Source organism: Pagrus pagrus, assembly GCF_965226575.1.
Source record: "Pagrus pagrus genome assembly, chromosome: 2".
NCBI lineage: Eukaryota > Metazoa > Chordata > Actinopteri > Spariformes > Sparidae > Pagrus > Pagrus pagrus.
Genome location: NC_140186.1, coordinates 17,433,128 through 17,456,737, shown reverse-complemented (window position 1 = coordinate 17,456,737; position 23,610 = coordinate 17,433,128). Strand labels below are relative to the sequence as shown.

The window sequence follows — 23,610 nt, the reverse complement described above, 5'->3', positions numbered from 1 at the left end:
CGTGTGTGTGCACTTATGTGTGTAGTATCAAGACAATTAGTTTTTTTCTGTAAAGTACCAGTCATTTCTGAGTTTGTGACCAAAACGATTTCCTGCTGGCTTTTCTGTGAAACTGTAGGACAATTAGTTCTCCTCTTTTTTCACCATTTCGCTTTAAATGCAGTTTGAAATTGTTTCTAAATGCTCAATGGACTTGTTTGATTGGATTGTTCTGACACAATGGTACTGTTTTAGTTCAAATTGAAAGGATTTGGGAGGGTTTATGGAGTAAAAGTGTGGGGACTGGTCCAAATTGCAAACCCTTGCAAGATAGCAGGGGATTTTGTTAAATATCTTGCAATTACAGAATTCCCTGGAGCGACTGATTATACAGCACTCAGACACCCACTGTAAGTGTACAAGGTTGTTAGCCGAACAGAAGATGATCTGGCTCCATGCTTGAACCATGCTGAGTTTTTCCAGAGGTGCTTCTGAATATAAGTGATCTTGGACTTGCTGTGTGAGGCAAGACTGATACCAGCTTATGATTGGCTTCACATCTGGTTCATGCAGTTGTCACATTTTTTCTACAATTTAAATGTATTTTCTTTCCAGTAACACATTAGTTAGTAACAAGTTACGGTTTTTGTAATTCACTATTTACAACCACAATGTTACGATGGTAGATGGCTGACTAGTCAAAGTCTGTCAGCCATCAACGATGGACGATGGCAACGTCTATCAGCCCAACCCTACACCCTACTTACCCCTACCCCAGCATTAGTTTTGTACATGCAGGGCTCTGCTGTCAAGTTAGCAATAGGAATTATGCAACGTCTGGTTTTTGACTTTCAAAATGGCCGGGTTTGGTTAGGTTCAGACACCATTAACTTCTTAAAGGTAGAAAAAGATAATGGTTCAAGTTAAAACGTTGCTCTCGTGGATGGAGGTTTGACCCAACCAACCATCAGACCACCTCCTGATCTGGATGCCTCTAGAAATCATCTGAGAGGGGTGCCTACAGCGTCGGTAAAGTGCCTCCTAGGCTAATATAAAATGAAGAAAAGGCAATGAAGGGACTGTTTCACCACAAATGCATCACAACTTTTTTACGTAGTGGTGCCCAACCACATGCAGCTGGTGCCTTTTTTATTGTATGCCCCTCACAGTGTGAGCCTGCCACTAACAAAACACTGTACTACTGTCATAGCAGTTGTTTGTTGGAGGGTTGATGTCCGTTTGCTCTCTCTGTATTCAGCTGACACACTGGCTAGCTTGGTGTTCTTAGCTTACTTGCTAACTAGCTTACTTCTATTGGCAGAAACGTAGACAACAATAACATTTGTGTATAATCTCCTTAAAACTAACAACAATGTTTTTGTTACCTTTGAATGAGCCTTTCATATCTATAGAGGCACCGAAGTCCACGTTGTTGCACCACTATGTTTATCCAAAAGCCCAGAGCGGACAAACCAACACAACCAACCAAACAGAGACGGCCTTTCACATTATTTCTTAGAGGGTGAGTGGAGGGGTATTCAGTTGGTTGCAATGTGCAGCCGCACAGTTAGACGCCACCAAATCCAACACGCTGCACCTTTACATGCAGAGGATGTAATGTTTGGCTATGGAGGCTTTAGTTTAGAGGCACCTTTAGGTTGATTAATGAAAGTAATGTCGCCTAATTAATTAGTACTGCAGCTCAGTAATAAGTATTGTGCTAACTTTTTTCATTAGTAATATTTACAGTAATGTGTAATTGAGTGCATTCTTGCCCAACACTGTTCTTCAGTCAGACTCTCATGAAAAATAGACAAAAGTACTTTACATTTGTCTTTGAGGTAATTGTACAGTCTGACACCGGGTTGTGAACTGTTGGTTTTTCTGCACTGATGTTATTTTCTCTTCACATCAGGAAGAAGGAGCAGATTTCTCCTGTCATCTCCAGCGTGCACGTATGTGTGTGTGTGTGTGTGTGTGTGTGTGTGTGTGTGTGTGTGTGTGTGCGCACACACATGTTTGTTTCTTCCCAAGCATCTGCTGTCATACTGTTGGTGAAAAACGAGGTGCATATAAGTCATCCGGTGAGAGGTAGTCACTAATAGGATAGAGGCTGCTCCACAGGAATGAGCTATGGCCTTATTACCCGCCTCACTTCCTTGCAGCCGGTGTCCTCCCGTAAAAAGCACAACAACGCTGTTCCTGTCCTCTCCCCTACACACACTCCATCCATCCATCCATCCATCCATCCATCCATCCATCCATACATCCTTGTTCTCCCTCCTCTTTTCTTGCTTCCATGCTACCTTTCCTTGGGACTTTTTCTCCTCCTCTTCTCCACAGGCTCTTTACTCCCCCTCCATCCTCCCCTCTCCTCAACCCTTCTTTTCTCTTTACCTCATTCACTCCGTTGCTCCACACCACCCGTCGCCTCCCCTTCCTTCTTTCTTTGCCACTTCCTTCTCTCCCCACCTCGAGCACCTGGTTTCTACCTTGCATTAAAATAGCCTCTTCCGCGCCTCTCGCCTCTGCATAGCACCTACCTGATTTACTCAGATCTCAGCTCTCCCCATATCTCCCCTCCTTCCTCTCTGCTCCAATCCTACCTTAAACTGACCCATCCCTCTCCTTTCCTTTCATTTCCTTTCCTTTCCTCTCCATACTCCTCTAAACTTTCATCATATGCCTCTCCGCTTGATCTATTAATCTCTCTCTGTTCTGGCTCAGTCTTCCTTATCCCCTTGGCTCCTTTCCTTCCATTGCTCCCTCCCTCCCTTCTTCTCACCCTATTTTTCTCACCTCTCCCAGCCTCAGCACCTGCTGCTGATGCTGTCTAGACTGGCAATGAAATGAGGATGGAGGTGGTTGGGAGACAACACAAGTAGGGACTGGATGTGCATGAAAATAATATACGAGGAAAAAGAAACGCAGAAAGAAGTGTATGTTTGAGGAGAGAGATAAAGTGGAAAGTAGAGTGGAGTGGATGACATGAAAGAGTGGAGAGATATTGTAAAAGCGTTTATGACCTAAAGTGGAGTTGTCCACTTTAAGAAGAAAAGAAATTCCACTATTTCTTTGTGGTTTCTTTTCAGTTGTCAGTTTAATTTTCTTCACCTCTAAATTGTTTGGCATCTTCCAGGGAACACAACAGCAATCATTTTCTGTGGTTCACTGCTTCACACCCACTGAACACCTCTGTCCACTCATCCGTCATTTCACTTTTGAATTGCGCCCCGTTTTTCAGGGGATGTGATAAACCTTCCCAATTCACACGTTGCATCCAAGTGAGGAAACGTGATCCAAGGGGACTTTGTCCGTTTCTTCCTGATGAACGACTTCATGAATGAATTTCGTGGCATCGGTCCCGTCTTATTGTGATTACGGGTGGTGTGAGAGGAGGAGGAGGAGAAGGAGGGAGGCAGGAGGAAAAAGAAATCAAGGCCTCAATGGAGTGATGAGGGAAATGAGGACAAACAGATGCTAGATTACATCTTTATATGACAGATACACTCGCACACACAGTTTTGTTTGATGGTCGGCCTGTTTGTGTGCTTCACAGTCTATGTGTGTGTGTGCTTGACAGGAGGAGGTGTCCTATCTGTCAGTAACAGGATGTGATAATTAACCTTTCTCCTGCTGAGCGGAGCTATTAAAGCTAAGGCTTTAAACAAGTTTTTATCACGATCACGACACATTACACAACTTCAGTTGTTTCGAGCTGTTGTACACATACAGTGACATTGTGCACTGGACCAGTTCATGCAGCGGTCATTCTTTCCTTTCCATGTCTATCTGTATTTTATCTGTGTATCTGGCTGCCAGCACTGAATTATTGATTGAATTAGCCCCCCAAAACATCATTAGCTGAATCCCAGTATTAATCGCTTGGATAATTTTTACCATTTCATTTCATTCTCGATGTAACTGACCTTCTGACTAGAGTAGACTCATGACTACACAGTTTCTCAACATAAACACACATGCATTTTCATAGACTGTTAATAGTTTGCTATAGAAACAGTAGGGAGAAAGTGCCAAGGTATAAGTAGCAATAATATACTATAAAATAATCCTGCAGAACAAAATACTATCAACAAAATGTTAACATTTTCAGTCAGTGTTTTATCATTATGTTATTATTTTTGGTACAGTACTTTAACGTTGCAGTTGATCAAGGTGTATTTCAGTTTAACTGCTTACACACCGGGTAGTTTCATCTACGACACAGGTTTTCAAACTGTGAGGTGCTCCTGCCCAGGTGGGCACGGGAAAGTTTTAGCAGTGGCTGCCGCACACAAATCATGGACTTGAAAATTGTGTGTCAAAGTCTAATTTTGCGTGCAAGTGAAACAGCAACTTTCTTATTAAGTTCTGTGGAGAACAGATGCGTCCAAATACCACACATGAAAAAATGTCAGGTGATGTCATCCAAAAAGTCTAATAAGGATGGAGGTTGGGGTTGATGGATGGGTCAAACAACCAGCCTAGAGACTGGTATTTGTGTCCTGTATAAAATCAAGTCGGCTGGGACGTGTTGTAACTTATGTCCACACCTTAACAAATATATCATATTCAACTTACATGACTTATATAACCTCATGTTGTCCTAGAACAAACCAAGTAGTTTTGTTGCCTAAACCTAACATAACTGTGATCGATGATGATGAAGATAACCTGACTATGGATCTGCAACACGTTGTCACACCCTATACCCTCTAGCATCAGTTTTGCATGCGAAGGGCTCCGCGGTCAAGTGAGCAATAATATGCAGTATGCAACATCTGATTAGACTTTCAAAATAAAGCTTGCTGGCAAACAGTTCACCTATTATGACTTTTGAAATGTTATCAACATCAAATGGTCATGATTTGGTTTGGCTTAGGCACAACAACTGCTTGGTTAGGTTTAGGAAAAGACCATACTTCAGGTTAAAATAACTACATTCAGTCTTGTACATGTAAGTGATGTAACTCATGTACATGATGTCACTCATGTAATGTCGCACATGGCAACACTCACTTAACGAAAGTAACATAAGTGACATCATTTACATAGGTTAACTTACCTACGTTACATAAAAAATAATAACAAATCACTCTTGACTCTTTGTGACACACAGATGCAGACCCTGGTCCCCAGAGTAAAAAGTCCTGAGAATGACCCACTTAACCACCTGACTTGGACTTTTCTTGCTCTTTATTCTACTGGACTAGAGTGGCGCTGCTGTGTCACTAGAGGGGTGCCTACAGCATCAAATTTAGGCGCGTAGGGCCACTGACCAGGCTGCTGTAGTTAATGGGAGCAACTAATGTATCGTGCATTCAATTTGAAGGTCTACACTTGTCTTATCTGTACACAGATTGATGAGACCGGGTTTCCACGGCAGTTAAGGTACTTTAAATAACAATAATTATATCTGTTTACTTTAATGCGTCATAATCAAGTACAGTACTTGAGAATATGTACTGGGTTACCTTCCCACGACTGCTTACAAAGATGCAAGTGCAAAGAAGAAGAAACATAACTCAGAGTCTCGAGTGAGGGCTAATGTGGCAGATGGGCCAGCAGTAGAGTAACATATGACTTTGTGCCCCCGAGTGAGTCTCTAGTAACAGCGGGCCGGCCAAACCTTATCCACTAATGAGGCTCTACACACAGTCCCAACAGAGCCCACTCCAAACACGGGGAACCAGACACACACAAGGAGGGAGACAAACACTAAGATGTAGACACATGCCCTCATACACACAAACACAGAAATGTTAAAATCTGACGCACAACCTTGGGCACCAGCACAAACAAACACTAAAGGCCGCACTAACATGGCATCTGTCTTTGGTAAAAACCTTGTAGCTACAATTACGGAGCTTTTTATGTCTTAACTTCTTTGGAGGATTGGCATCCCTCTCTACTTGTCCTCAGTTCTAAGGAAGGTGTGGGTGCCTTGGACTGAATTCAGCAATAATTAAAGTATCAGAGCATTTTCTCAATATTGATATCTGGCACTGTTTCATATTCAAATGCAGAGTAAAAATTTAACAACCTCTCTGAGCCAAAGTGTTTTTAATTGCTGTTCGATGACAATAAGTTTCATGTGATTATAGCATATTTTAAATAGTTCTCATGGCAAAGGTTGTGTTGTGCTTGCGGGGGCAGTCTATTGCTTTCAGCCTTTCAAGCTCAGCGTCTTCAGCTCTGGGAATCACCAAAGAAATTTTAGAATGTGACAAACGCAGAAGTAAAGGTGTTTTCATTTCTTCTGCCTGATGGGGCCTCTGCTCAGGTTGAAGGTGGGCAGAGCTATGCTTGCTGGTGACTAAGTGAGGCCATTAAACTGCACTCAATGCCCATTGACTCCATAAAGGAAGTCTGTAGGCACATTAAAATATCAACTTGTATCATCTGATGTTTCCTCGGGGGAAACATCAGATGATACAAATCCCAGGTCTGTAACGATCTGTCAGACGTAATGTAAGTGCTAACTACAAATAAAACTAATCACGTCATTACAATGTTACGCGTTGAAAACTTGTACGTTGAAGTAAACATGTATGTAACGCTGAGCTCCTGCCCTCTCACTGAAGTTACATAGTGCAGAAACAAGTGAGAGCTGTGACAGAGACACCATTCACCCTATTGCAAGACACTGTAACATCACAATAATGTTGAAACTGTTATTTTAAGGTAAAAAATTAACATAATGTTCCTTTAAGTAATTAAAAGAATATAAAGTATTTTGTGTTTTCTTCAGCTTTAAATCAGTTGGTAATAAATGACAAAATCTTGAACCAAATTTGGTTGTTTTTGTTTTCAACAACACGTAACTTTATTTCTTAAATTTTTAACTGCAGTGTGAATAATGATATTTAAGTTTTTTATTTTACTTTAATTTGTCAATGATACAGTCAACTGTAATCTTGTTGTAATCTTTTTGTTGATATTATCCTTCAAATGCAATGACTGTGCCTGTGTAAAGCATTCGGCTTGCCTTGTGTCTGGATGTTGCTACATAAATAAACTTGCCTTGCCTTCAATTACAGTTCAGCTTTATTTGAGCAACCATAGAGAAAATTATACAAATTAGGTGTTTGAACTTCCTTTTCACGGCAAGATAGATAAACTCAAAACTCGGAGCTCTAAAATGAAACCATTTGTGAACAAAGGACATTTGAAGATAAAAGGTTTTCAATGATATAAAAAAAAAATCACAGCATGCTCGTGCTCACACTTTACACTGCAGTCAGATATTGCACACACGCATCCTGTATGCCCGAACACAAGGTCAGGCAGGTTGTATGGTACTGTAGCACATTTAATTTTCTTTTGAGAGTATTGTGAGTCTGCTGATATTATTACACAGCATCCCAGCCTGAAAGTAATAAGTTTGAGATATACTAAAGCTGAAACCAGTAATCTATAAATAAACAATAACAGCGGCCTTGCCTTTTAAAAACTATACGGCAGTTTTTTTTTTTTGCAGACAGACCCGGTTATGAGTAACTGCTAGTGACAGGAAGATTCAGTTGCAAAACACTAAGCGAGAGGATTTACTGTGCATTATTATTCTTCGTGTGTACCGCACAGAGTTACTACACAGCCCTATGATATATTTTTTTTGCTTAAAATTATTTATTGACTAATGGAGGGATGTAAACATGTTAATTATGCTGTGTAATCCCTATATAAAGTGTCCTTTTAGCTGCTGATGCAGTCCTGTGCATTTCTGATCATGGCTTTACCCGGGGAGTGCAGTGGGAGTGCTACCCAGAGTGTCTCTTTGTTATCTTAACACAATGTTATTGTGTTTCAGTGAGCAGGATCCTGTGCCAAATACATTTTGAGGACGCAGATTGTTTCGTGATACACACACTGTGCCAAGTGCTGATGGCGTGCTGTGTTTTATGGGTTGAAAATCAGAGGAAGAATGTACAAGTGAAGGAAAACGCAAAACGAGTGTCTCTTACCTTAAAAAGCACTTGAACACGTCAAACTGCAAAGAGAAGAAGGGGAGAGACAGAAGAGAGAGGAAGAAACAAGAAAGAAGAAATTAGTTGACTATAAAGCGCAATTGCAGAACAACAACTTTCTAAGACACTTCACAGGCGAATGTGTGAAGGAGAGAGATTTTAAAATGCTAGAGTGGATTTACAGTGCAAAGCGAGGCAGCTTCTGCTGCACTGAATACCATTTGACAGTTGCATCATTTAAAAAAAAGATCATAAAAGAGGCTGTCCTAAAATCTGCTTTTGAGGGGGCTGTTTAAGAGACAACTTTAAATAAACAGAAAGAAAAAAAAAAACTAGAAATAGCCCTCATGGATTTGCTGAATCTCTGGATCCTGTACAATATTTATTCCTCTCGTCCCTTTCCTCCGCAGCTCCACACTTTATCAGACCCCGGTAGAGCAGAGCAGGGAGTACGGAGATAGCACTGGTTTGTTGGGTGTTGTTCTTCCCTGTCTTCCCTTGCCAAACGCTGACCTACTGTACTTCACACTGCTACGCTCTCCTGGCTGCAATACATGCAGCCTTGGAAAGAGACGATGCAAACACCCTTAAGCTGCCAGTATGCTCCGTCAGAAGTGCTTAGCGGATGGGTGAATAGCTTTGGAAACTCCCTCCCTCGACATCTTTCCAACGTCGGATTACAGAGGGTCTGTGTCCGACCATTTCTCCAACTTTCTGAAACTGCCAATCCGACATCCACGCTCACTTCAACCCCGTCATGTGCCGGCTTTACTGAGGTGAGACAGAGGCCAGGATTTGAACTCCTTTCATTCTGGACACAAATATTTCTTGTCACTTTTCTTGTGAACAAGCCAGTGTAACACTATCGATGTCTGCCAGAGGAGACTGTCTGAAAGAGAGCACCATGAACCCTATGTTTAAAAGATATAGCGTTTACCCCACCTGCATGAAGGCCAGTTTTTCACCCTGCCTTCCAGTGCGACCCTTGAAAACAACTATGAACGCATTTGATTTCCAACGTCCTCAATTCAAGTACACCCTGGCACATAAGAAGAGTATCTTAGTGCTGCCTAATTAAACAAAATGTAATAATCAGATGCCTTAAATGCTTTCAGACATATTGTAAAGGTTGAGCTCACTGATAAACAGTATGTTATTGCGACTCAAATTGTCTGTAGCTCTCTCTACTTGGTTTCTGAAAAGGTCACCGAAATAGAATCCAGATACTATTTTCTTTAAAAGTGAATATACAATAATTTGTACAAGACTATTAAAACTGTGAGTACAAGCTCAAAGAGAGTTCCAGACTTATCCATTGACAGATAAAAGGAACATATTGGAGAATAACACTTTGTGGCCTTGAGGTTTTTTGAATCTTTTTGCGAATTTCTGGTGACTTTGGTCTACTCAAGGCTGAGAAAGTCAGCGGTGAAAGTATAGTTTTGTAGACTTTAAATTTTGCGGCTGACATGAGGACAAACCAAAATAACCTTACATCACCCAAATACCCTCATTGTGAGTGTCTAACACACACACTAGGTTTCAGAGTTGTAATAATGGAATACACACACATACAACACTACACAGAAGCTGATAATGGATACAAGTGTTTTTATCATGTTTTAATGGTAAATGGTCATGGTAAACTGTGTCATTTATTTTTATTCCATAATTGCAATGACCATCAGTTGGGTCAGCAGGAAACCGTCCTACATCACTGCAGATCGACTGTACTTTGTGCTTTCAGTGACAGTAGACATCGGAAAAGAAAATGGCGTCAGAGAAGAAGAGTGGCAACAAATGTCAACTGGGAATACTGCAGTTACAACTCAACTATGAGGCCACCAGGACGCACAAGACTTTTATATTCAAACCTGCGTGTGGAACTTTTGCCTCTCCCTTCTGGCAGTGAGGTAAATCAATTAATCTCGGGATGGGATCACACCAGCCACAACGCTTGTCAACATGCCAACCCAAGAGTACTCAGCAGTCATTCCGACATTATTACATAAGTAGACACTAGTCAATTGTGTAATTTTTTACTACTACACAACTAAATGAGTTCTCAGTGGTCGTAACTACATAATTACATGAGTATTCGGTAGTCATTACTACATTATTACATGAGGAGACACTAGTAATTACTACATAATTACATGAGTACTCAGTAGTCTTTACGACATAATTACACAAGTACTTAGTAGTCATTACTGCATAATCACATGTGTACTGAGTTGTCATCACTAAATAGTTACATGAGTATTCAGTAGTCATTGATACATAATAACATGAGTACTGGTTGATGTAAAAAACTCACTACAGGTGCACTGGCGTGACAAAATAACCTCCAGATTTAAAAACTCTGGCTCTTTACCTGGTGGTGATAGGCTAAATCTTTACTGGAAGCATTTGTTTGGTAAGGGCTCAAATGCAATGGATGTCATATTCAAATATCACTCCAGTACACTTCAGCTTTAAAACCTTTTGCAAACACTGTGGATAAAGAAAGGAAATTATTTACGGCCTTGCACCTGATTGTTGGGCTCTGACTGGCTGCACAGAGTTTATTTGGTATTTGTATTTTTATCATGGGGCTTTCAAATGAAAAACATTTTTGCCACAAAAGAGAGGAACAACGCTGACAATAGAAGCAATTTTTCCGTCCGTCAAAGACTATTTAGTATAAAGATACTTTGGCAAAGCTAATTTGAAAAAAAGGTGCTGACAGGAAAGAATGTGTTAGAATTAGAGAGTGTCGAAAATGCTTTTTTAAAAAAGTGGCAGCCAAATGCAACACATGACATCTATGTCACCACAGAATCTGGTCGTCGTCACAGAAGCTTTTTAATACAAGGTGAAGATGTTCAGTATTTCAGGATTACTGACATGCCACTGTATAATGAGATTCGTCAAGGGAAATTTTTCTTTAATATTTTCATTTTTTTTCACATTTTAAATACACAGTTATGTGACTTACACAAAATGCTAGATACAGTTTGTAATTAACCTAATAACAACCAGCATGACTCCATATCCACACACTGTAGAGACAAACTGACACCCGTGATAGCACAAAGACATTCAAACCCACACACACACACACACACACACACACACACACACACACACACACACACACACACACACACACACACACACACACACACAGCGATTCATTAGTGAGGAGCAGATAGATTACCCTCCCGAAGGAGACATTGACCAAGAGGCCATTGATCTACTGAGCCAAGGCAATCTGCGTGTGTGCGTGCACAAATGTGTGTGAATGCACGTCGAAAGTAGCCTACTGATGGAGTCTTTAAGTTGTTGGGGTAAGCACAGTAAATCTAATCCAGTTGTGTTTAATGGAGAGCGAAAGAAACAGGCTGTTGACATATTCATTAGGTCCAATTACTCCGTCCAATCACTGCCATCACCAGAGAAAGAGCGAGAGCGTCAGCAGTGTTTATGTCTTGGCAAAGCACCAGCAGGAAAAGACTGATAGCTCTCGAATGATGAATAAAAAAACATATTTATTCCACTTAGCGAACGACAACGTGGTGCATTTAGAGGCATCTAATATCATTTGATCTCATTCAAGCCTAGTGGAGTAGTGAAGTGTAAATCAATCTGGCTAAATCTGGAATTAGTCATTTACACACTGTTATTGATGATTCAATAAAGATCGCTGGGTTGTAATCATGACTTATGGTAATAAGACAATGACACTGCCATATTACACATAATGAGCTCGTTGTAAACACTAACACTCACAGACAAATACAAGAAAATGCTATTTGTGTTGGCACAGCATCTGCTCTGCGAGTGTGTGTGCTTGAGTGATCCACATCTACATGTATGGGTCTCGTAATTAGCTTTCTAGCTTGTTCTCTTACATTGGATGTGAAGGTAATTGGGGCTTTTGGACACTTGCTCTCAATCTCTGTCAACTTGAGTGTGTGTGTGCGTGTGTGTGTGTGCGCGCGCGCTGTAGTGTCTGTATTCTGGAGGATGGCCAAACCATTACTGTGTGCTCAGCCTGCTCTAAAGCAGCTTGTGATTCATTAGTAATGAGTCCATTTGCAAACTAAATGAGTGTTTGAGTGGCCGAACTGCGACTGTGTGTGATGATTGTGTCCACTTACTCTACACGCCGCTGCTCTACTATTTTGTAGGGAAAGGATGTTAAACACACTTACTCTCTCTCTCTCTCCCTCTCTCTCACACACACACAAACAGATTCATGTTGTTATGTTTTTCCAAATGTAAAGAATGTTTGCACGTGTGCGTGTCTGTTCAGCCAGCAACCAGAAGCTCATGTGGAGATAATGAAGTCAGTCAGTTGTGTCATTAATTACTGGTTTACACCTGCTTGTCTCAGCTAATTAGACATGCTGACATACACACAAGTTTACACACTCCCTCTCAAAATGCACACACACATGCACACTTTACACAATCGCGCGTCTGCGTGCAGAGAGGGAAAAAACAAAAAAACCCAACACATACTCCATCTCGCTCACCAACAGACTTGCGCGCAAACTTCCAGACAACTTTTTTTTTTTTTTTCTTTTTAACACTGACGAGTCAAAAATACATCCTCATTTTCACTTTGAGGAAGGTGAGATGGCACTGCTAAACACAGCACGGCTCGGGGATCTCTCTCCCTATCTCCCTCTCTAAGTCTCACACACAAACACATATTCGCACACCTCCTTCTCCCTTTCTCACTCTGTCATTCTCTCGTCCTTCTCACTCTTCCTTCCTGCGCGCATTCGGTTCCCACTGTCTCGCGGTACACTGTATAGTCTATTCTCTGTTTCACTTTCACCACACACACACACACACACACACACACACACACACACACACACACACACACACACACACACACACACTATCTCCCGGTCTTTAAACTCTGTCTCAGTGTTGTGTGCGCGTGCGTGTGAGACGGAGTGTGTGCGTGTGTGTGTGTGTCTCTCCTCCCAGCCCATTTTCTCAACAAAGGCCACAGCTGCTGCCGGTTTGCTGAATAAAAGATGACAGAGCCATAATATCAGGAGATTACCAGCTAACGAAACAATGATTTTGTCCAATTTAAATAGCGACATCAGTTGCATCACAAGCACTTCGCATGTCAACTGTGATATGATAATGTTTGCGACCGAATGAAAACTGTTTTCATCTGCACAGAGAGACTCCCTGACTCGGTCTCTCTCCTCCTTTTGTTCTCCCACTCCCAGTCTCCCTCCCTCTCTCCACGCACATATTTGCTCTGGCTCTCGCGCCCTCCCCCTGTCTCTAATACGAATTTGCGCACACGCACGCACACACACGCGGAGCACGTAGAGCATATGGCTATTTCTCTCCTCTTTGAAGGGTTGCTTTGAAGCTATGGCACCCGTATCGATTGGCGCTCAGATGAGCTCGCTTCGCCAGAGCCCTGCGATTATCTGTCGCTTTATTTCAAACAGAGCGCGAGAGAAGGGGGGCTTACACACCCATCACTCACTCACACTCTCACACAGTCAGTTTTAAACACTCATACATGACGCGCGCACACACGCACGTGCGCGCGTCCACACACAAACGGGGATAATGAGATGAGCTTACACGCTGAATCCCGATACTTAAGGCAAGCTGCGCTTCAGAGCTGACAAGTGTGAGTGGTGAATGTTAAGAGAGTGAGGACATAGCGAGAGAAAGAGACAATAAAGTCTGGCGAAGTGATGAAACTTAAGAGAAAAATTTCCCCCCACGGCTCTACTCTGATTTCAAAAAATCTGTTCCTCCACGGGCATTATGAAAATCACTTTGTCGAAATGAATGTTTAAGCTAGGATGCAAAGTTCACGTGGGAAAAGGTTGAGCTGGGGGTCAAGGTTAATGGCTGTTTGTCGACTTTTGAAACTTTTTGTCCCCCAGTCTCAATAAGCACAGTCGCTGTGGTTTTGCTTTCGCAGACGGCAGCAGGGATTATTCAAAGTGTGACTTTCTGCTTAATGCCCACAGGAGTAAGACAGAGAGCGAGCCAGAGTGACATGAAATGTTAATGGTCTGCCCTGAGCTGCAGAACCTCATATCAGACTTGATTTAGAAACTACAGTGGCTTTCACTGTCAAGTCACACACAGAGCTGGATCACACACACATACACACACACACACACACACACACACACACACACACACACACACACACACACAAGGGCGAAAAATACCACTCGCGCTTTGATTAAACCTGGGACTACACTGCTGAGTTGACTTTGAGAATAAAGATTTCTGAGTGTGTAATTCATTTGCTAAAGACAGTCACTCCTGGAAACACAGTCAAACAAGAAACACACCAACACAGTCATGTTGTGACACCACCGGAGCCGGAAATTTTGCAATTACAAACATTCACATGCTGCTCCAACCATTACCATCATTCTGCCACACGGGTTACTCTAAAAACACATTGAGGGGTTTAAGAAGTATTTGTGATACTCTGGACACACACACACACACACACACACACACACACACACACACACACACACACACACACACACACACACACACCAGGTGGACTCACATCAAGGCAAATGTCTAATTGAAGCATTGGATGTTGGGAATGATCTTGATGTTTATTCATGATGCTGACACAGGGGGATCACCGAGTTGACATTTAGTCTGTGTTTAAGAGGACAGAGACACATTTTAGGCCCCCAAGGTACACATACCGTCATCGTTTGTCATACAAACACACAGAAAACTGTGTGCGAACACATCATCGGGTTCCCTATTGATTTCAAAGCTGGGCACTGGCTTTCTAAAGGTTTTTATAATCACTGGCAAATCACTTAAGACTCGCTGAGCTCTTGGTTTCCCCAAGCGAGAGCAGCGATGATCACCTCAGACCCCAGAGACAGTCCGAGGATCAGCAATGGCCGAGTTTTAAAAAGACATTGTGATAATGTGATAATATAATAAAATAATAACAAAACACAATGAGCAACAATACAAAAAATAAATAAAATCTTAAAAATGTAATAAAAGAACGGATTAAAAAGGGTGATGCATAAAAGTAGTTAGGAAGAGATGGAAACGTGTAAGATTAACTAAATGCCTGCCTGAATAAATCGGTCTTCAGCTCATTTTTAATATAATGTTTTGTTTTTAAATAATTCTGCTGTTTGAATGAATGATTCCAGGAAAGAAAAGATACAGTTTTCGCTTATTTTACTGTTCAAGTGCAGCTTCAGTCAGACTCAACCTCTCCAAAAGGTACACTCACAGTTGTATCATTAACAAATCTAGTGCCACTTGCCTTTATGGGCAACTAAGGGCACGATTTCTAAACATGAACATGGTGTTCTTTTTCCAAATACAAATTGTGGCATGATGTAATGGAAACAGATTGGAGGTACCTGTGAGTGGAGATATGAACAATGGCTGCAGACAAAAACATCAGATTTGTGTGGAGGGATAAGATCTTGTTGCTGCGCATCTCGATGAACCTACTCCAAATTATCGCATGGAAGTAGTGGCAGATGAAAATTTGCCTTTTCTTTCACCGACTCTGTAAGAAATTTGGTAAAAACTTGGGCCGCATGTGGATGAAAAGCCTAGCCGTGATCTGAAAATGTCGACCTGCTGCTGACGCTGGAAGAAACGTCAGGGGGTGCCATGAAGAAACATCATCTGGGGACCATGAATGTCTGAACCAGGCATATTGTATGTGCCAGTCTATCTCGCGGACGCTGACATATTTTGCTGCATAAGTGAAAACTTTGACCCGGTGGTGATGCTGCAGGAGCATTGAGGGAATCACACAGTCAGTAGGATTCAAGCTGAGTACACAACATAGTACAGCACAGTGACGCCATCCTGTTTTATTTGATGAATTCACATTTTCACAGCTCGTGTCTTTGTCATATTTTTCATATCTACTGTATCTCTCAGATGAATATGTTCGCTCCAAATGATTCACCCATTATCTGTTCAAGGTTAACTATCACTCTTATCGGAATAGACTTTTTGTATAGCTTCTAACACTTTTCTGTCTTGTACTGTGAAAACGTATGTCACGGTTTAGGTTCTTATGTGTGTGTCTGTCTGTGTCTATGAATCATTTGTAGCCCTGTCAAAAATAAGTAGGTGACAGGTTACTCATCATAACACCTGCCACCTGTCTGGTTATATAGCTTCGAATAAGTGTGTGTGTGTGTGTGTGTGTGTGTGTGTGTGTGTGTGTGTGTGTGTGTGTGTGTGTGCAGGAACAAAGGAGGTCTAGAGAGGTGGAGAGAGGGATGCCTGGGTGAGTAAGTTTATTAGCTGAGGTGGGAGGTTTATGTGCATAAGTGCACCTATGAGAGCCTGAAAGAAATGAAATTGTGTGTGTGTGTGTGTGTGTGTGTGTGTGTGTGTGTGTGTGTGAGTGAGTGAAAGTGTGTGTATGCATGCGTAAGTAAGAGCATGTGTGTGTATGTGTTTGTACACTCGTTAGGGTGGCATCCAACCACTGCAATCAGCGGTAATCCTGACTCAGCATCAATAATGACCCCATTAGTCACAAACCCCTACTGGTGCACACACACGCAAACTTAAACACACATACACACACAGACCGCCAGATGGACACTTCCTCTCATTAGTGGATGTGTGTGTGTGTGTGTGTGTGTGCATGTACATGTGATACTTTTAAAGAAGAGCTACACAGCTACAACATGAGATGTAAGAACATCACATCTTCCATCATTAATGAAAGCTGCCAGGAAAGATCAGTCATCTTCACACCACTGCCAATGCAGGTGTTAGGCTGCATTGATTAAAAAAATGTGTAATATGTGTAATTTCAAAACATCGCAGATGAAATTGGGACATTTTGTTTGCTGGTGAATTTTGGGACGGTCATTGTTGGCGGTAGAAACTTGATCAGGTTTTAATCATCAGCTCTTATTCACATTTAAATGTAAAGACTGTTAAAATAACAACGGGTATAAATACTTTTAATTTATAGCAGCACATTATGCAGAAATTTCCATCTCTCATTATATGCAAACGTTTGCCCTTTGGTTTGATCTTGTCTTTCAATAGATGTTGTACCGCATTAAAGAAAGTTTTCACTTGACTTTCACAATGTAACAAAGACATACACAAAAAAATAAATAAAGTGTTCCTGCAAGGGCATGAGGAATGGTATTCAAATATACAGCAAATTCAGAATACATTCAGGCCATTATTCCCTCTACCAAGGAGGTTGTTGTTAATTTGTTGGTTGGCTGGTTCATTCGTCAGCAGGATTACACCAAATCTACTCAACACATTTACATGAAACTTGGATGGAGGATGGGTCTCAGCCTAGAATAGACCCTATTAACCTTTAGTGTGAGATAGGATTTCTTTTTTTTTTTTTTTTACATTTCTGTGAATTTCTCAGGGAATAATGCATGGATCCTGATGTAAAAAAAGCAGTTGTACTTAGGTGGCTGGTATCTATGATTGAAAAACTTAATGTGGATCCTAGATATGGTGAGCTTTAATTATGGTTGAGCAGTATTTATGATAGCTTTTACAGGGACAGTGCACAATTAACAGAAATTGCACCACAGTTAGCTGGCAGCTAATTTGTATCTGTTGTCCCTTGACAGGTAAACAAAAAAAAAAAACACAGAACAGCAAGTACACTACCTAAAACAACACAATTCATAAAAGTATTGTAGGTTTGAAATTTAGAGTGACACAGTACAGGGCTATTGAGTTTGATATTAGATTAGGCTTGATTGAATTAAAGGGGACTGTTCCATACTTCACATCAGGATAAGTGAGCTATCTTCATGACAACTGAACAAACTCTGACCGCACTCAGGTGCAATTGACGACCCCAGACAAAGCTAGTAAGTGGACCTTGAGTTGAAATATGTACTCACACAGAATACACACATGAAAACACATATATTTTTCTGACAGTGATGTGCTAATATTGTTATTTTTACGCAGTGCTTCAGCCCGCAGTGTGTGTGTAACTGTGAGTGGTCAGGACATACGGTAGAGGACATGTTGTTATCATCCCTCTATTAAAGGACAGTGATATGTGTCTGTGCATGTGTGTATTTAAACATGTGTACGCATGTTACAGTATTAGACTCTTTGCTTTATGATTGCACTCGTGTGTTGTGTAGAATGATAGAAAGAAAAAGGAAGAACCCGACTGATAAATAACAAACTGGCTGCAGCGTGACATAAAACACAGACAATCCGATGTGAAAGATGGGTCCAGTGAAAAGATGTATTGCTGACAGTGTAAAGGTCATAGGTCAAATGCCAAAGGTTAAGGTCCAGTCAGCAAGAGTGGACCGCCACAGGAGACCTCACCTCTGCCAGACCCTGCCTGCATGTGTGTGTGTCCGCTGCTAGTGTGTGTGTGTCAGTAGATAGACACAAAGAGACACACATCATCTACGCATATGGACAATTACACCATATTTTCTATCATGTAAGGATGTGTGTGCACGCGCGTGTGTGTGTGTGTTACGTGCGAGTGTGGGTGACCCCGTGCCCTACATCCTGACAGGAAGAGCCAGCGGGCTAAGAGAGGAGTGCCGGACCCCGAGGTGTCAATCACAGATTCAGATTGACAGACGAGTTAGCTAGCGCTGCTCTCACACTCACCCACACACTCTCCCTCTCAGGACTGCACTCTGTCACTCTCTCAGGCTGGCTGTCTTTCACTCCCTCTTCCTATCTCTGTTTCCTCTCCGTCTCTGTCGCTTACCCCCTCTGTCTCTCTCTTTTTTTTTGTCTGTCTCACAACCCTTGTCTGTACATCCACATGCTGTTTGCAGTTTTGTCAGTCCTCCCCCCCTTTCCCTCTCCCCTCTCTCTCTCTCTCTCTGTCTCGCTGCCCGCCTCTCCTCTTTTCCTCTGACAGATGGGTGCCTCAAACCATTTCTGGTTCTGCTCTCACTCTCTCAATACATCTCCTGTTTTTGGGTTTCTAGTTTTCACCCACAGCACATAATGCGGTCATTCATGCATGCTCACTCGTTTACCGTGTTTGTGTGTTAAACATCTCTCTGTGTAAATTTGTGTTTATTAGTGTTTTTGTTTGGTCGTCCTTGGGAGGGCACATTTTTTTTACACGTATACTGTTTGTAGCAGTAGGGACTCTGTACAATGAGGTAATGAAGTAAACGCAACACAAGTTAAATTAAACATAAGATGACATAACAAGGGTAATGTAAAAATATTAAAAACATATTGAGTAAAATCTTTAAGAGCAAGGATTTGGTCCAGCAATCACAAATAGGTTATTGAAATACAATATTAATTAACTGTAAGAAAAGTAGTTTAAATCGCAAAGATTTGTTTTTAGTAAGTTTGATGAAATATTAATGAACTGGAACTAGAGTCATTTGAATTGCAGCAAGAAAATTGGAGGTCAAATATAAACAGATGAAAAGCAGAAGAATTTCCTTTGCAAATGAAAATCAGAATGATGAAAGTGTTAAAAATTGCAACATATAAATAATTAATAAAACTAATCAAAAATAATAAACAGATTTAAGAAACTAGCGGGTTGATTGTCAGACAGCAGTGTCAGCTTAAAGGTGCACTGTGTAGTTTTGGGGAAGAAATTCTGATCAGAAGAGATTTTTTTTAATGCCTAAACAAACTAAATAAACAAACTCTCTTTGTTTTCGTGACTGAATAAACTGAATGAACAAACTGACCTTAAAGGACAACACACTTTCATACTGTTTTACTTTGTTTATATGTGGCGGACCCTGCCACCTTTCTAGCTTCAAACAATGTTCTGGGGAGCCTATTTTCCTCTGAGAACAGCTTGGTAATTCAGTTATGGAAAAAAAGAAATGTTTCTGAGTAAAAAAAATCTGAGTTTAAATTTCTTCTCCAAAACTACACAGTGCCCCTTTAATGCAGCACCTGTCTGGGGTGGATGCCAGAATAGTCGATAACTTCATCTTATTTTGAGGAAACGCCACCCTCACAACTATCTGAGTGGCTTGGCGTACGTTTTGGTGACAACTCATAATGCATGAATTGTTATTTACCATTCTCATATTCTATCTTGAAAAATAGTGTTAATTATAAGCAGCAGCATTCTGAGGATGAGCCATGTTTTGATGACATGAGGTGTCTAGATTGTGCCGACACTGCTGCCAGCATTTCTGTCACTGACAGACTAACATAGTGTGAACCTGACCACCAGTCATAGCATAGAGTGTACAAGCCTGACAATGAATGCTTCCTGCTGTGATCACATTTCAAAACCAAAAGTCACTTTGACCACAGACACAGACACTCAAGTCAGCTGTATGCTTCTTCCAGTCCGATTGATTCGGTTCTTGTAACAGTATGTAAATCTATAGCCTTGTGCTATGTAGAAACATGCTAAATTGTACTGTTTTCTCAGAGGCGTCCAGACGGAGGAGCACATTATTGCTGACGGGATAAGAGTTGTAAAATCCTCCCTCAGAGGAGTAGAAACTGCTGCACGGTGTCTTGTTGTTATGATAAGGCTTCAATCTGGACTTCCTGGTTTGTAGCTCATCTTCTCACCAGTACCTGTAGCAACACGCCCACACCAGTGCAGCCCCTGGTGTTGTTTTGATGAAGGGCTATTTTTGGCCTACCAGGATAGGGAGCAGTTGTGCTTTATGAGCAGTTTCTTTTTAACACAGCTGATATAGATACATGCACTTGAATCCGAAACATTTGAAAGCAGAACTACAGGACGTGTCATGGATTTAATGTGGAGTTTATCCAAAATAGATCTGCAGATATTATTCAAGGGGTGAGAAACAGAGGGGTGTTAGCGACATTCTGGGCAAAGATGAGTCATATATATCAAATGAAAGCTCTTGATGAGCTCTTTCTTCTGCCAAACAGGCACATGTGAATTCTTCACCAATCCAGAGTTGTTAATTAAAAAAACCAAAAGACCTAATACTGAATAGTCTGAACTATTTGGAGCCAAAATGACGTAAATGCACTTTTTTTCAAATAAGTATGAAAATGTTGCTCATTAAAGCAACTCTTTTATCTTAAAATAACAGCTTCAAAATCACGTTGATGGTACAGTGTCTTGTAAAAGGCGAATCACTTGTTCCTGCACTACATAACTTCAGTGAGAGGGCAGGATCACAGCGTTACATACGTGTTTACTTCAAGTTTTCAACACGTAACATCGTTATGACGTTATGAGTTTTGTTTAGAGTTAGCACCTACATCACATCTGACAAATTGTTACAGACCTGGGATTTGTATTTACAACAGTGGTGTGGCACCGTCCTAATCGCACAAAATGCCGATTTCTACATAATGTTGCTTTAAGTAAATCGCCAAGATCGCCATAAACCAAGTTTTACTGCTACACTTGCAGCAAAAGTTAAAGTGGTTAATGATGACCATTCAATTATTCCAAGAGCTGATGTTTGTATGTACTGTAGCATATAGCGGCATGGGCCTATACTGACTCTGTGTAGAAAACATTGTGTTCCATGCATTTTACTGGAGCCTTGTAATAATAGCATGATTTCTACTTAGGCCTGCAATGATGCAATATGTGGTGATAAAACAAGGGAAATAATAATAAATAAAATACTATTAGAATATTTCTAATTCACCAAGTATTAGAATATTGGACGATCATGACTCATACCTACTATTAAGATTGCAATCTTGGTATCAACCGGCTGCCATCTAATGACAATTTAGCCTCTGGGGGCAACAGCTATTGTTTCTGGGTTTCCAGTATAGATAGCAGATAACTGGATAACGGATATCCAGGCCAAGACTTCCCATTCAGTGTTTCATCATCTGACAGAAATTCAATTGAAATTGGACCAAAAGGAAACAAAAATGCTTCTGATACCAAAATCTTGTCCTTTGCCTACAGACTTCTGCATTCATATGCAGAAGTCTGTTGATAGAGATTAGTAAGGTTAGGGCTAGTTATTTACACCTACAATCACTTCACATACATCCGTGTATGCCATAGCGTAAATAAATCACTGGAGAAAATGAAGTACATGTGACATACCGATTAATCAAATTCACCAAACCACTTAAAATTCAATGCATTATGTTACCACTGATTACATGATGGTGAGAAATAATGTAAGAATTAGGCAACAGAGAAGCAGCACAGCATGTTTGCACACATATGTTCTTCTCTGCACTGAGGCAGTAAGCCTGGTCTTTGAAGACGTATGTGTGTTCCCTCTCAGGGGCCATTAAAGTGTGTGAAAGGGCTTTTAGGGGGTTAAACACACTTACAGTGACCCTTCAGCGGCAACTTTAACCCCTCACAGCGCTCAACCGTTAAGAGAGTGTGTTTTAAATGTGAGATGAGTGTTCAAATTCACAAAGTAACTGGTGTCTGGTCGGCGTGAATGCAACTTTCACCTGGAAGTGACAATTCATTTGTTTGTGTCTGTAACTGTGTGAGTTTGTATTTCCGTGCGTTTCGGTGAGAAACCGAGAAAAAGAGGCAAAGTAAGAGACTTAGTTATATCGGAGCACAGAGCCATTCTGTCAAGCTATATTCAGAGACCGTTCTCAAAAACAGTGTAGCCTCTCCTCCTGTTCCATACTCTGTTCACATTTTTCTTATTCTATCTCATTCGATGCTCCCCTGCATAATCTTCTCTTTCTCATCCCTTTCTTTGCCCTCATCCTCTGATTCCATTTCCTTCCCCTCTCTCCCTTCGTCGTCTCTCTGTGTACTGCTCTATCTTCCATCTGCTCCCCCCCCCCACCTCCCCTTTCATCGCTTTCCTTTCGTCTCCACACCTGACAGAGACAGGATCCAGCAGTAAATCTCCTAAAGCACAGTCATCCACCATCGTTCGCATCACAGAGCTGGAGAGAGAGAGAGAGCATCAAGAAAGACAGGGGGAGACGGGAGATGGGGAGACATTGAGTGTTAGTTTTTTGAGGAGGAGAACAAAGGATACACGATAACAAAAAGACAAACAGACACAAAATGGCCCGAAACGCAGGCGGTGGTGAGGGGTGAAACAGACACTGATGGAGGTGTTAAAAGAGTGATGGAAGGGAAGAGACAGTGAGGGAGGGAGATAAAGACACAAGCTTTCACATAACTCACACACTGTAGACGGAAGTCCATCTCTGCACGCACGCACACACACGCACACACACACACACACACACACACACACACACACACACACACACACACATAATGGTGGCAGGATGAGCAACATGATGAAGGCTCCCTCTGGGCCAGAAGACATCCTTCCTGCACCAGCAGAATGGTGGGCTAAGCTCCTTGGGCAAAAAGCCTCAACTTATGGAGGACCACCACTAAGCACTCCACACTTTGAGCTACGTGTGTGTGCATATATGCGTCAGCGTGTGTGCACGTGTGAGCCAATGCCACGGAGCTATTTTTTCATATTCCTGTGTTTGCAGCCTGTTCTACACCCGCAAATCTTGTGCACGAGTCTACATTCATTTGTCCGTATCTATGTACGTGGGATTGTGTTTCCGTGCGTGGGTGTGTGTTTGTGTGTGTGAGTGTGTGTGTGTGACAGCGGGCTAGGCAGAGTGTCCATAGCCGGTGGTTTATGGCTGCTGAGGTCTGATTACATTGGTGCGACTGGAGGGGTGAGCAGACTGGTGGTTCTATCTGTCTTCT

General features: G+C 41.5%; 1 protein-coding gene across 13 annotated transcripts in view; it reads right to left on the bottom strand.

The window, feature by feature from the left end:
• ptprdb (protein tyrosine phosphatase receptor type Db) overlaps nucleotides 1-23,610 on the bottom strand; it is a 158,274-nt gene that overhangs the window by 123,714 nt on the left and 10,950 nt on the right. For all 13 annotated transcript variants that reach the window (XM_084344997.1, XM_084344990.1, XM_084345001.1 and 10 more), the window contains exon 3: nucleotides 7,944-7,969. The gene's annotated coding sequence lies outside the window, so the exon portion shown is untranslated. The remainder of the gene's footprint in view (nucleotides 1-7,943; nucleotides 7,970-23,610) is intronic.